The 16,066-nt window shown below is 41.7% G+C and overlaps 1 pseudogene; it reads right to left on the bottom strand.

Moving 5' to 3' along the window:
• Positions 1–11,628: 11,628 nt before the first annotated feature.
• On the bottom strand, positions 11,629–12,547 carry LOC101605739 (annotated as a pseudogene).
• Positions 12,548–16,066: the final 3,519 nt, after the last annotated feature.

Below are 16,066 nucleotides of genomic sequence, written 5' to 3'. Positions count from 1 at the left end.
CCTATACTAATTTCACTTTCTGTTGGAGAATCTGTTTTTTTTTTCAGAAGGTAGTGAGACCTGAGGAGATAAACCACCCCTTGCATTTCAGTCAAGTCCCAGGTGATACCACAGAGGAAGTGGGGAAATGAACAAGAGTGCTGCTTCCATGGTGAGCTTGACAAGCAGCATCAGGGTGAGGGAGACAGACACTGAGGATACTCAACACCTACCAAAGCAGGAATCCAGAGACACATGAGGGCTCATCACTGAGGTAGACATAAAACTCACCCACCATGGCTCAGGGAATTTTGCAGAAGAGGAGGCAGTAAGACTGTGAGAGCCACTGGTTGGGATGTCATACCCAGAGGCCTTGTCTCCCCTAATAACTGACTGGTGCTCTCACAGTATATAACCCACACCCCATGAGGAATACCAGAAACCCCACTGAGGAGGCCCCCATGTGGAATGGTGGTAGAGAAGAGGGGAAACATAGTACCAACACATGATGTATCCATACAAAGTATGCTCTTAAAAAAGGAAGCAAAAATAAAATAAAACAAAATAAAAAGGCAAGAGACCTGGAGGAAATATCATGCAGTGACAGGAAGAGATTAGTGACACACCCATCAACAAATCAAAGACCACTAGGGGTCAAAGGTCACCACCAGAAGCTGGGGTGACACGAGGAAGGCACATAGAGGATGTGAGCCCTTGGCTTCAGACTTTAGCCTCCAGAATAATTCACTAAATCAGAATTTATCTAAAGAAATAAATATATTCTTCTAACCCCCCAAAAAATGTATGGTAGAAAATCCCATCTATGTAAGACTATTGCTGAAGACAACAGAGGCTGAGATTATAGGACATTGACAGATCATGCTGGAACTGAGAAGGAAGCTAGCTCCCATAATGCTGGAAAATGTCATGTGAAGTGCTCTGTGATGATGGTTACCAACAGCATGAATATGTAGGGGTTACTAAAAGTTATGTAGTCAACCAGCCAAGCAAGACATGCCCACCCTTGCAATAGTGTCACACAGGCTATGGGGGAAATAAAATGTTCACTGATTAGACGTGAGGCCTATTATTTGGGATGGGATTCATACTTGGTACTGAAAAATAAGTCATAAGACTGTGGCATGGAATTTCATGCACCTCCAACTGTTCTTTGGCTAAAATGAGATGGTATGCCCATAAAAAGTCTTCTAAAGGTGTATGTTTCTCCTGTTCATTCCATGCTGCTCCCACTCTTTTACATATGGCAGCAAATACCTGGGAGACCCAAGACCAATAAGTACAACAACAAAACAAAACCAATTACCTAGTATGAAATGAGTCATCTCTAAGACATCTTCCAGGGCCAGGGAGACATTACAAAGGAGATGGTGGATTAAATATGACTGCTTCTCTCACTTCTAGCCAAAGAATCTCTTCCAGGGTGGTAGTCACTGAGGAGACTCAAAACTCATCAAAGCAAAAATTGAGGCTACTAAGAGCTCAACACTAAAGGAGACTTATGCCAAGCCCTCTAAAGTTCAGTAACATTGCAAAAGAAGGAGCAAAAAGATTGTGAAAGCCACATGGTAAAAGAGTATCCTGAGGCATTGTCCCTCCCACAGAGATTGACTTGTGCATTCATGACCCCAGATTGAAGACCAATAATTCCATTGAGGGGGACTTTAGGGGGAATGGGTCATGGAACATAAGAGTATAACATGAGAATATGACCAATATGTAATATGTTCATACAGTAAAGTTCACAACTAATTAAAAAAACCCATCTAACACACAAAGACAGGAAAATCAGAATAACTGAATATAAAGCTAGGATGCCTTATTAAAGTCTTCTGTATAATGAGCTCTCATATACATGGAGAAGATATATTGGCCTTTAAATATAGACAAAGTTGATAAGAGAGTATGTAAAATTGCGATGAGGTAATAACTATCAGGATATGAGTAACAGAGATTAATATCTAAGGCAAAGCTAAGACACAGTAAAGTAGTGATTTGAATGACTAGAATTTAAAAGGTAGTTATTTGACAAAATCAGTTATTTGAGAAAAATCTGGAACATGAAAACTCCTTTTGTAGTGCTAGAAATTGAGCCTAGAGCTTTGTATATGCTAGGAAACTACTGTCCAACTGAGCTACATCCCCAGCACATATGGTGTGTCCTTTTATCAGCCAGGTACTGTGTATTCTGAGAAGTGAAATGTGTGACTTAGTTACTATCAGTAATGTCTCTATTTCTGGAGAGTATAAGGAATTCCCTGATAAGCCTTGTCTTGTAGCCTTAGATGTTATAAATGCTTGTGTGATTTTGATTTATGTTTTAAGTGTTTGTGAGGCAGGAGACTAACATAGTTTATTACCTGAGACTCTTTTTTAGGTCCTGGGCCAATAGGTTTTAATAAATGTGTATAGAGGACCACTTGACCAGATTATCTTCTGCTAAAATAACTTTCTAATTTTGCATACAGTATGTTCTCTTTAGTCCTGTCTTTTTTTTTTTTTAATGAACATTCTGTCTGAGGGATGGACAGCAACAATATTCCATTAAGCTCCATCATATGTCATGGTATGGCTCAGTGCATAGTGTATGAACTGTCATTACTGATCACTCAATCAGTCCCAGCAGGATTTTCTTATAGTCCAAGCATGTAGGGGAAGGAGGATGTCATCTATTATCATGTCATCTGGTAAGGTGCAGGAGGCAGGAAAGGCACCTTCTCACACAGGTGGAATGTTTCAGAGGGTCCTGGTTTTGGCTGTGTCCTGTCTTAAGGCTGCCTCAGTAGCAACCCCAAGACCATGGTGTACATTCTCCTGACCCAAAATATCATGGTCAGCTGTGAATGGAGGATTCTGTGAGTCTCTTTTGCCAACACAACTGTGAAAGTAGGCAATCGCTTGTTTAATGTTGTATGAGACATGAGAACAAGATGGGCAAAATCTTTCATAGGTGCTGGGCTCCCCCAACAGGCATATGGGCAACTCTAGATGTATTATTCGTGATTACTGCAAGCAGCTGGGGAGGCCCAGATCAGAGGCAAAGCCAGCAATCCTCTGGAAGGGAGGGAATTGTTTGGTTTATCAGGGTGAAAACCATTTTAGGAACAGTCCTCAGGGGGTGGGAAACTCCCTGGAGGGGTGATTATCAGTGTCCCTTTGTTGGGGTAAATATTTTAGGTCCCTCTTTGGTATCCAAATGGGTCTTTTTTCATCTTCAGGGAAGACACACCAAACCCTCTCCCTGCTGTGAGGAGTGGGTCTGGTCCTCTCCAGGCCCCTGCCAATGGGTCTCTCCATTTGACCTTGATCAAGCTGTATGTGACAGAGCATGAACAATGTTTTTGAAATGGAGACATTTTTTCATTTCTAGAAAAATTTAAAATATTTAAGGTGAATAGTACTTTCTTTAGCTGATCATGGGGTGTAATGATGCCCCCTTTTGTTTTTGTAATTTTGATTTAAGTGTTTTGTTATATCTTTCAATGATAGCTTGGCCTCAAGGGTTATATGGGATGCCTGTGGAGTGTGTAATTTGCCACGTTTGGAGGAAACTTGTAAAGTTTTGACTTACAGAGCAGGGGCCATTATCTGTTTTCACTTGATCAGGCAGCCTGAGAGTGGCAAAACATTGAAGTATATGACTAATGGCATGTTTAGATTTCTCCCCAGCATGTGCAGATGCCCAACAGGCACAGGAGAAAGTATCAACTGATAAAAAGATATATTTGTTTTCCAAGGGGGAATAATGAGTAACATCTATTTGCCAAAGATGGTTGGGGTGAAGGCCCTGAGGGTTACTCCCAGAAGTTTGGAGGGGGGGAACCTGGAGGAAGGGTTGGCAAGACTTGTATGTCCTAATAATCTTTTTAAGATTTTTATTCGGTATTTGGGGGAATCTTTGTTTAAGGCCTCTCCAGATGGTGTGGGTAAAGGAATGAAATTGGATAGCCTCTGAGACAGTGTGATAGTGAGCCGCAGAGGCCAATTGATTGGCCAAGCTTTTTTATTTAGACAGGAAACCTGGTAAATTTTGATGGCCTCAAAGATGTTGTATGAAGATAGGGTAGACTTTTGGTTTGAGTAGAGTGCAAGCCTGGATCATTAAGGGGGACATAGGGTTGGAATCAAGTCTAATGTGAGCTTTAATAAGATTGGGCAGTATGTTTACCCCATATAGGCTGTCAGAAAATAAGTTGATCAGCTCCTGAATAGTATGTAGAGCCAGAATAACTGCAAAAAGCTCTTTGTACTATGCTGATCCCTCTATTTCCTGAGAGAGAGACTTTATGGGCTTAGGTTTGACCCACAATTTAAAGGGGGGATATACAACCTGGGAAGCCCCCACCCAGACGTCCCCCATCTCTAAAGGCAATGAGGAAGTCAGGGCTGGGTTGAGGTAGGAAAAACTTGGGGGATCTCCACTCCAACCTGGAAAAAGATCTCATCCACTTATGAGGGCCATAATAGCAGTCTATGGTACCCAGGATCCCTTCAAGTGCCCTAGCGACCCTTATATTATTTCTTTGGAGCTAAGTGGAATCAGTTATCTTATACACAGTAATAATGGAGTGAGGCTCAATACCAAAGAGTATAATGGCTGTTTCCCTTCCTTTAATGATGCAATCAGCTACTTGGTTACTTAAAGAATAGACCCTAGGGGCCCCACCGATCGAGAGGTGAATCCACTGAATAGGCTTGCCCTTTTGAGCCAACAGGGCAGTGGTTAGGGTCTCCCCAGGGATAAAGGTAGAGGGGAAGAAGGAGATCAGGGTTGAATCGTTTGATATTAGAGGTATCTATGGCCTCCTGGACTCTATGGAGGACTTGTCTCTACCCAGGTGCAAGGGTTACATGGGATGAAAGATCAAGGTCCCTTAGTAGGTCGAACAAGGGGGATAATTCCTCAGTGTTTATAGGTATCCAGGGCCTCATCTAGTTAATTTCTCCCAAGAGTTTCTGGAGTTGAGGCAAGGTGTAAGAATCCTGAATATAAAGTTGTGGTTTAACAGGTGAAACTGTATCTAGGGTAAGGATCGAGCCCAAGATCTTAAAGGGAGGCAGTTTGAACTTTCTCAGGAGCTGCTTTAAAGCTGTGAGTATGAAGAATAGTTAGACATTGGTGGGTAAGGTCCTGGAGTGTAGAGGAATCTCGGCACCCAAGAATAATATCATCCATGTAAATATAAAACAAGGTATTGGGGAGATTGATAAGAGAAGAGAAAATGGATGACAGGTAATATTGACAAATGGGTGTGCTATTAGCCATCCCTGAGGTAAGACAGTCCACTCAAATCTCTTATCTGGGCCATAAAAATTAACAGTGGGTACAGAGAATGTAAATTTTTTCATGTCTCGTGGATGGAGAGGTATAGAGAAAAAGCAAACTTTAATGTTAATGATAGTAATATGGTATATATTGGGAATAGCTGGGATCCATGGGAGTCCACTATGGGGGATCATGTGTTTATTATCTTCCTTAAATCATGTAAAAATCTCCAGGACCCATTAGGCTTTTTATGACAAAGACAAGAGAGTTCCAGGGACTAGTGGAAGGACGGATATGTCCAGCCTCCAATTGATGATCAATAAGTATGTGGTGTTGGTGTAACTTAGAAGAAGGGAGAAGTCATTGCTCAACCCATATAGGATCCCCTAGTCTCCACTGGATTTTAAACTGGGGTGGCGTGGGCAGTGGCCCTTAGAATTGGGGGTGTTTATTGGAGTACTTTTGTCTGAGTTGCTCAAAGTAAGGGTTATCGCTATAATTGGGAAATGCATTCCCTCCCTTCCTCAAACTGTTGTTGATATTCTTTTTTATCTAACAAATCATTATAAAAGGACTTATGGTCAGTACTGATGAAAGCCTCGGCATCTCCAAGGATGTCTTGCCCCAGTAAGTTCACAAAAAAAATACGAGAGGGCAGAATTCTTCTCTGTCCCCACCTGGGTCAGTCCAAGGGAGCCACGTGGCAGTCTCCCAGGAAGTGGATTGCCTGCCAACTCCCAGTAGGGGAGGGTCGAGCACAAGCTGCCAGGAGGGGGGCACTTCCTCCTTTCTCAGGACCCTTCAGTCTCCTCCAGTGTCAATGAGAAGTTTGAATCAGTTTTTTGTTTGCTTGTTTGTTTTTTGTTTTTCAATGCAGGGTCTCACTCTAGCCCAGGCTGACCCATAATTCACTATGTAGTCTCAGGGTGGCCTCAAATTCATGGCCTCAAATTCAAGGCCCAACACATAGGAAGGTTAGAAACAATATTATATGCTATCTAGAGGCTCCTGTATACATGAGAATGATTACTGCAGTTTTATTACAAAGGAGATTTGCTCAGAATTATTTACAATAACTGTTTATTTTTGTTTATAAATGTATAAATGAAGAATATGTTGCCCTCAGGGGCCACAGAGTTTTTAAAGGTATTGTATTTGCACGCAAGTATTTAGTGAGTATGTCAGATGAATCTCCTTGGAATAGAATGTTATTCTTGTAATGTGATACTTATGTTCCTGGATAAAAGTTGATTTCATGATCTCAACAGAATTTTACCTGCACAGTTTGTGGGATCACAACATAGCAATCACACTGTACCACCTCAGGGGTGGCCCAGAAAAGTTTGATGTGTCTCTTTATTGCTGGAGACAATGAGCAGCTGAAAGGCTGCTGAGATGGGCACTGAGCAGAACACGTTAGAAAAATTTATGAGAACAGAATATTTATTGGATGTTGACTGAAGAGAACTAGTAATTTCAATAACATTGAATTCCAGGTATCTAGCCTTCAGGGGATGTGATGACAGCATAGTAAACTGTCATGCGGTGCATGTTATTGTATTATGCACATATTTCATATTTTAGAACAAGTAAGGGACTGGGGAGATGGCGCAAATGGTAAAGTGTTTGCTGTGCAAACATGGGGGACTGAGTTCAATACCAAGCACCCATACAAAATCCTTTATTGAGTAGGGATTTTGATGTTTGCTTCTTTGTTTTAAGGCAGGATTTTACTCTAGTCCAATCTGGCCTTGAACTCAAGATGGTCCTCCTACCTCAGCCTCCTGAGTGCTGAGATTAAAGGTATAAGCTACCATGCCTGTCTTTGATTAGGTTATATAAATGGCAGGTTTTCATGGTTTGAAAACACTGTATAATTTACATAGAACAGACTGTGTTAACTGTGTTCTTCATTGCTAGTAATTCTGACTGGTTTTTCTTTATTATTTCTATTTCTTATTTATGTCTTGTATTGCCTTCTTTATTTCATGAAATTGGTTTTTCTTTATTATTTCTATTTCTTATTTATGTCTTATATTGCCTTCTTTATTTCATGAAATTGGTGTCCTGCGTCTTCTTTGATTCCTTTGATTTCCTCTTTGACTCCATTGATTTGTTCTTTGACTTCTTTGAACATATTTACAATCATTCTTTTGAAATCTTTCTCAGGCATTTCCTCTATATCATTCTCACTGGAGGTCATTTCTGATGCATTAATACTTTTAGGTGGATTTATATTGTCTTGCTTTTTAGTGTTTCTTGTGTTATAATGTATATGTATGTATATATATATATATATATATATATATATATATATATATACATATATATATATTTTCATGTTGGATTAAGTTAATGCTTGGATTTTCTAGCTAGCTGGGTATTCTTAGCTATATCAAATGATCTGATGTTATATGTCTTCAGGGTAGGAGCTTATGTTGTTAGGTGTGGCTCTTAAGACTCTCAGAGTATCTACAAAGGTGTTCCTAGGGGTTGAGTTTGCCTGCTATGGGAGTATTCAAGTAGGCTGAGTGGATTAAAATATAGGTAGATTCTAAAATTAAACTAAACACTGTAATCATTCAATCAAAAATAGCACCAAGTATTTATGTAACAGTAGGTATTATAACAACCAGATCCTCTATCAACAAAGAGGTTAAGATTTCTGGTCTGTTGAGGGATCCAAGTCAGCTTGTGACCAAGTGCTATCCCAGTTACCTTTTTGGATGATTTTGGTCTCAGTCAAGTTGCTGGCTGGGTCGTTGGGCCACTGTTCTGATTTCTGGAGCTGGGCACTGTATTTACCTGTGGGGCAAACTGAGCCTGGCCACTGTGGCCCTCCAGATTGGCACCCCTGGTGCTGGAACTGCTACTGCTGCTGCTGAAGCTGCTGCTGTTGGGTCCTTCACTGCTGCTGCTGCTGCTGTAGCTGTAGCTGCCACTGCTGGATCCTCCACTGCTGCCCCTGAAGCTGCCACTGCTGGAACTGCCTCTGCTGCCCCTTAAGCTGCCACTGCTGAAAATGTCGCTGCTACTTCTGGGGCCACTGTTGCTGGTGCCGGAGCTGCTGATGTTGCTGCTGGACTCTGCTCCTGCTTGGGTCCCACTGTCAGCTCAAGTTGGTGTGGCTGGGTCCTGGGACCACTGCTCTGTTGGCTGGAACTGGGCACAGGCATGGGGGAGGGGATGGCGCGGACTCTGCTCTAGTTCTCTCACTGTTCCACGTGTTTTTCTACCTTGTGATATGCTCCTCTATTGTTCACTGCCGCTCTCCCTTCACGTTTCTAGATTTTGTGGAGAGCTCTGGTGTGAGTGGAAACTCCCCTCACCTGGTTTTGGCTTTTCCTGTGGCCCAGACTGAGCCTGGCTGCTTTCTGGTGTGCCGCTGCCACTGCGTTGCCACTTTTGCTGGCCTGTGTGGGCTCTGGATGCTCTGGATCTCTTCTACTTCTCCACTGCCGTTTCAATTTCCTATACACCTAGCTGTTTAGGAAAAGTGTGTATTTTGCTGGGGTTTTTTTGGTCTTTTCCCCCCCAGGCTAATTTGGTGTGGTACCTACACTGCCATCTTAACCAGAATAGACCATTTCTTATTAATAAGAGGTTTTTATTTGTTTGGAGATTGGATCTGTGTTTCTCAGTCTGGCTTCAATCTCCTGGGCTCAGCTCATAACCTCAGTCTCGTGAGTAGCTGGCACTATAGATAGGCAAGGCCAAATCCAACTTACTACATAAATTTGAATACACAGTTTGAATTTACAATAACATCTAATAACAGAGGGGCTGGAGAGATGCTTTAGTAGTTTGTTCTTTCAAATAGACAACCAGTGAGGATACTCAATCTCTATTCAATGGATTTTTTTATAAGAAGTTTTAATTATTGAAGGTTAACATGTTGGAATAGAGACATGTTAACAGTTTTAAGTGGGGGTTCATGTGATTCTGTTTTGTTAAGCCAGTTTATCAGTGTCAATGCCTTACTTTAGTTTTCATCCTATCAGAGAATCTGTATCCCATAGACTATTATACAGGAGTGAATATGAAGACAATAGCACTTAAGTAAAGATAGAAAAGACAGACATATACATTTTTTGTATATTATATTTAGCTACTCAAAAGATTAAAAGCAGTGTGAGGTTTAAATTTTGTGAGATGCTAAGGTATGACCATGATTTGGTGCCCAGTGTGGTTAACCTCATGTTTGTACAGTGGTACAGTGGACCAATTGTTAACAGTAAGCTAATATATGCTATATAGTCAGAAAAGCCAATGGTCACCTTTCAAATGTTTCACATATTCTTTACTAAATTTAGTATTTCAACTCTTTAGTTGCATCAATATATGATTTTAAAAATATTTTATTTTATATATGTATTTATGAGAGGGGGAAAAGGGGACAAAGGGAGAGAATGGGTATGCCAGGGCCTCTAGCCACTGCAAATGAACTCCAGACACATGTGCACTCTTCTGCATCTGGCTTATGTGGGTTCTGGAGAATCAAACTTGGGTCCTTAGGCTTCATAGGCAAGCACCTAAACCACTAAGCTCTCTCTCTAGCCCTATGTAATTATTTTTTTTGGTGACAGCAAAGAAAGCTTAATGGCATGTGTCTTTTCCACAATGCTTGAAGTTAGTGTCAGATCTCTAAAACAATGTTTAAAACCCAGAAAAATGTTACAAATATGGTTTCTGTCTAATACATGACAATGAAAAAACAATCTTAACATGAATTCTCTCCTAACTCTCTTACTTCCCCCCAAAAGGCCACAAAGTACATTCATGTAGAGTAATTCATAAGGTAAAGCCAATGCACAAAATGTAAAGTTAAGGTACACTGAAATTAGTACCACATGAGTTTAATTGTAGGAGTTTCATGTACCAATATAGCAATACCCATTTCCTGATAGTGTTACAGCAAACATTTACAGAGACCATATATGTGATACATTTAAGGTATTAAAAGGTGCAGCTGACTCAATAGCAAAACTTAAAAAGTATATCCTGCTAACATAACCCAAATTGGCCTGACTCTTTCTACCACAGATGGGGCAATGTAAGAGGGCAGATATTTGCTAGTGACAGAAGATTCCACTTAGGAAATCAGGACAGAATACACTTGTCAAATGCAGCTTATTCACTTATTGACTCTAAGTCAACTAATATTTGCTGAATTAGATAGCAGAGGGCCCTTCTTCTATGTTATCATTTTCTAGATATTAATGTCACTATGAGAAGACACTGTTGAGGGCAAAACTGAAAATTACCACTTTCTTTACAAAATAAGTGTAATCTTCACATATCTGGAAAAAACTCAAAGCAGATTTTTCCACTTTAGGTAAATGACACTTAGTCATGAGAAATATAATATCAAGTTTCATAAATAGTAAACACAGTTTAATTCATTTACTATCATAAAGAGGAGAAGACTATGAGGACATGTTCAAGTCACCAAATGGCCAGTCATCAGCATTTTACTAGTTTATTTTATAGACTCAAATTATTAACCATGTGTATTTGGTTGTCCACATTATGATGTTATCTGTGGAAACCAAAATATTTTAATGTTGAAAATATACAGGTATTTAGACACAGTGCAACAACTGGTTGTCAAAAACAGTGACCACTTATACCATGTAATTAAATTTAAAATATTGTGCAAGGTTCTCTCAAGAAAATGGAATAGGGCTGGAGAGATGGCTGAGCAGTTAAGCGCTTGCCTGTGAAACCTAAGGACCCCGGTTTGAGGCTCGGTTCCCCAGGTCCCACGTTAGCCAGATGCACAAGGGGGCGCATGCATCTGGAGTTTGTTTGCAGTGGCTGGAGGCCCTGGCGTGCCCATTCTCTCTCTCTCCCTCTATCTGTCTTTCTCTCTATGTCTGTCGCTCTCAAATAAATAAATAAATAATGAACAACAAGAAAATGGAATAATATATCAAAGACATTACCATTGCTATTATTTTATAGTATATTATAGGAAAAGCCAGAAGTTAGAAATTTTAGCTGTCAATATTATCTTTGGATAATTACAGTACAGTATATAACCAAGGATGGCTTCATTTAAAAGACTAAAAAATGCTCATGGGATAAACACTATGTTCTGAATGCCATAAATAAATAAAATACAACCACACCTGGTCAACATGGTAGAGAGAATGGCAACTTTGAGTAAGGAATGCTTCTAAAAGCATTTCCTTAGAGGTTGCCCAGGTTTTCCTCACATTACTGAAAACCTTATTCCTACAACCAAACTTTACTGAAGCATGTTCCCAAGCTATTTTTCTTCTGTTCACCATGGTGGCTCTGACATCCCATTGTCCTCTGTGATCTTTTGGTCTTTCCTCGCAGTAGCACAGTAGCCCATGATACTATCCATTGAGTAGATAGACCACCAATTCATAGGTGGCTTATAGCTGTGTTTGGAATCTGTCTCACCAGATGAGTTGTTAGACCATGGTAAACAGACCCATAACCCTCTTCTTGGACAACCAAAGACAGTGTCTGAAGAAAATGATCTGCATTTTGTTCCTTCTTCACTTAGTCTTGTTCTTACAACTTCACTACAGTTGTGGCACAAGTCGTTGAGGTGGCAACAGCTAACATCATTCTCACAAAGTCGGATGCTTCCTTCACATACTCTTCCTTACTGTCTATCACAGAAGCAGTCTTACATTACAGGAGTTTCTGCTTTATGCTTTCATAAATAACAAAGTGGATAACAGTCTCTGATATGCTGGCATATGAAGCAGAAATGCCCCGGTAAAACCCTCAGAGTCCATGTGCTTAATATACTTTAAGAACATATTCAAAAACACCCATTTGCTTTTCCTTATGGTTCCTTGCAAGGAGCTGTAACCGAGTCTTTATGAGCCAAATGGGGCTGGTGGCAGTAAAACCTTCCATTGCGGCTGAAATCATGTGTACCTGGGTAGACTCAGGATCAAAAATAACATTCAACTTGTCCTTGAAGTTTGAATAAACAGCAAAGTATATGGCTCTAGAAGGGGCCACCCCTACTAAATTGGGGCCCAATCCTGTAAACAAAGAGCAAGGCCCCTCTTTTTCCAGGATCACTTTTAGGCAGTGGAGAGGACCCGGAGACACCACTCGATAAACACTGGCTCCAGCCATGGTGTTCAGCTGAATTTCAGAGATGTAGCATGTCACAGATGTTAACTGCAGTCGTGTTTTCACAACCTCCATTGGACATGTCAGAATAGCTCCCACTGTGCCACCGCCCCCCCCCCCCACCGGAAACAGATGCACCAGCGTGTTCCTCTGGCTCATCCTCTCTGCTGCATGTGCCCTGGCGCTGAGGCGGGTTGCGAGTCCAACTAGCCGCCACAGCCAGCAGCGTGGGCGCACAGGGGAGACACGGCTGCAGACTGCAATGGGCTGCACACTTTCCCCTTGGCTGTGGCCTTCGCGCCACCCCGCCGCCTGTCCTGCCTCGGAGATCTCAAGGGAGCTGAAGCTCAGTGGCGGCGGGGCGGGGGGTGCAGGGACTGGGGAAGGGAGGAGTCGAATCCTTCCCTCCTCAACCCTCCACATAAGCAGAGGCTCCCATTGGTCTGCCCTATGTAATTTTTAAAAACATTATTGATGCATGAGCACAACTTATCTGGTAAAAAAAAATTAGCATGGCTATAATTTGATTTTAACTTTTATTTTCTCTACTACCTATAAATTAATAAACAATCTAGAGTAGCAGTACATGGGACATTTGCTCAGTAAAGTTCAAAGTCCCCTCTTTACCTACAGCCACCATGAGCAACAGGATTTACTTTTAAATATTTTTCTTTATTTTCTTTAGGTTTGTAGTCATCAGACCATCAGAAGCTACTTGCTTCCCCTTCCCCAACCCAAGGCATTTAGCCTCACAAAATTCCAGTTTTTTTTTTTTTTTCCCAAGGTAGTGTCTCACACTAGCCCAGGCTGACCTGGAATTCACTATGTAGTCTCCCGATGGCTTCAAACTCTGTGATCCTCCTACCTCTGCCTCCCAAGTGCTGGGATTAAAGGTGTGTGCCACCACACCTGGCACAAAATTCCAGTTTCATATTTCTAGTTCATAAGAGGGAAAGGAAAGGAAGAAGGGACCTGGAGCCCATAAGAATTAGCTTCTCCCTGGGACTACCCTTCCCTCAAGAACAGAAGAAAATCCAATCGTTCTTCCACTCGTTGTGTCTTTATGTGTGAAGGTGTATGATGTGTGTATGAATGTGAATGCCATGGTGGAAGTCAGAGGACACGCTTGAGTATTTGACCTCTCTGCACACATTATTTTTGAAACTGGCTGTCTTTTTCCTGCTGTGTTTATATATGACAGTCTAACACCTATGAGTTTCTAGAGTCCTCTGGCTCCACTTCATTGCTGTAGGTACATTATTATCATAATTACGTGTGCCACTTTGTATTTAGCTTTACATGGGTGGTGGGGAATTGAACTCTGCAGGGTTGCAGATAATCACTTTTTAATTTTTATTACTTATTTGAGAGAGAAAGAGAGAGAGAAGAGAGAGGTAGATAGAGAGAATGGGCGTGCCAGACCTTTCAGCCACTGCCAACAAACTCCTGATGAATGTGCCACCTTATGCATCTAGCTTATGTGGGTTCTGGAGAATCGAACCTAGGTCCTTAGGCTTTGCAAGCAAGTGCCTTAACTGGTAAGCCATCTCTCCAGCTCCCAAGTAATCACTTTTAACTATTGAACAATCTATTCAGTTAATTCGCCCATTTTTTCATAATTTTAATTTATTTGTGTTGAGGGATGCATGTGCCACAGTATATGTGTCATCAGAGGTCATCTCTGGGGTGTTTGTGCTCCACCGTTGCTATGTGGTCTCTTCCTATGCAAACAAACTGCCAGGATGAAAAGAAACATGAAACTACTTGGCCTGTGAGCATCAGATTCTCCTGGCTGCACTTCTCATTGTTGTAGGTGCAGTGGGATGAAAGATGCATGCATCACTTTTCATCCAGCTTTATCTGAGTGCTAGGAAATTGAACCTGGGATGACAGCTTTATAAGCAAGTGCCTTTAACCGCTGAACCCCTCTCCAGCTCCCACCCACTTTTTTTTTTTTTTTTTTTTGGTTTTTCGAGGTAGGGTCTCACTCTAGCCCAGGCTGACCTGGAATTCACTATGGAGTCTCAGGGTGACCTCGAACTCACAGCAATCCTCAATCCTCCTACCTCTGCCTCCCGAGTGCTGGGATTAAAGGCGTGCGCCACCACGCCCGGCTTCCACCCACTCTTTAAAAGCAGTATCTCCACTGTAACTTTTACATCTGGGTGGATTAAAGTGTCTCCTCTCCCTTTGGTTGTTGACATAGCAAATTGCTAGGACTGCAAGGGGCTCTTCCAATAGGTGGTGACCACCACCTGTAGTTCTCATGGTCTCCAATAACAGGCAGCCACCTTCTCATATTGTTTGGATCAGTTCCTTCTGGAGCAAGAAGGGCTGGATCACTGGGCAAGGGACCAAGAACTCCTGAGCATTCTATGTAGCATAGGGGTATTGGACAGAGATTTTACATTTGCTAACTCTGGACTCCTGGAGGGTCTAGCATAAAATTCCTGATTTCAATCGAGTTAGTAAGTCCTTTGTTATTTTTCTGTAAGTTTGAGCTACATGGAGATGGGTCAGGGAATGTAGAACCATGGAAGCAAGAGGAGGTAGTGCCACTGTAGCCACTGAGGTACCCAGTGAATGGGACAGCTCCAACTTGCCAGGCTGAAAAATCCAAACTCAAGCACCATCTCACCAAGTCAGTGGGTGGGGAGATGCGTGTCTCTATTTCAATCCACTAAGCCTTGCACCAGCCTGAGATCTATCTACCCTTTGACAGAGATTACCTGCCTCTCTTTCTGCCTTTCTGGAATGGACTATTGGAGCACAGGTGGGGTCATGGAAATAGTCAGCTCTGAATGGAGGTTGTTCACTTTAGAGGTGAACAATAGCTAATTTTGTTACCACCTTTGGTCTATGAAGGTTAGATCTTGGGTTGAGGGAAGAATACACAGTTTTATCTTTCACTCAATTTAGTCAGAAAGTAGGTCAGATTCGATGAAGACAACAGGCGGTAGTAGACATCAACAGAGAAAGCCTTCCCAAATCGTCTTAGCCCAGTAGCTTAGGCACGTTTTGTTGTTCCCATCAGTCAGGAGCATACATCCTCCATGATGTGCAAAATGTGTGCTTTTCTTTTGATTTCATCATGAGGTGTCTTCCCCAAGTCTCTGCCTTGGAGCTTCAGGACATGTGGTTATGGAGATGCCCCTATTATGATTCCTACCAGCCCTGTGTCCCATTTCATGTTTACCACACCAGCCACTGTGCAAGAAAGCCTTCACTTGGAGAATTACTTTGCATTGTCAGTCAGGCACAGCACAGAAGACGCAGCACAAAACACAGAGACAAAAACCAATAGCAGAAACATCTCTTTATTTCTTACTAATCCTAGAAAAAAAGCTGGAATCAAACTTGGCATGCCATCAGGAAGTGGGCATTGGTCTAGGAAAATATGCTCAAATGGTGGGTATGAGGCAAGACAAAGAGTGGATATGGGTCCTGAAGACCAAACCCTTAACTGAGAACCTAGACAAAACCCATGTAACTTTGTCAAGGCAAGTTCTAATTATTGAATTAAAACTAAACAGGCACACATATTACCCTAGCATTAAAGGCTGGCCTGGGAATTTCTATGTAGCCAAAGATAACCTTGAGCTACTGATCCTCCTGCCTCTACCTCTACAATTCACCCATTAGTGCCTCGGTATCCATTTTAATTGTAATGCTGTGGCC

The sequence above is a fragment of the Jaculus jaculus genome, chromosome X (assembly GCF_020740685.1).
Source record: "Jaculus jaculus isolate mJacJac1 chromosome X, mJacJac1.mat.Y.cur, whole genome shotgun sequence".
Lineage (NCBI taxonomy): Eukaryota > Metazoa > Chordata > Mammalia > Rodentia > Dipodidae > Jaculus > Jaculus jaculus.
This window is presented reverse-complemented; position numbering and strand designations above follow the sequence as displayed.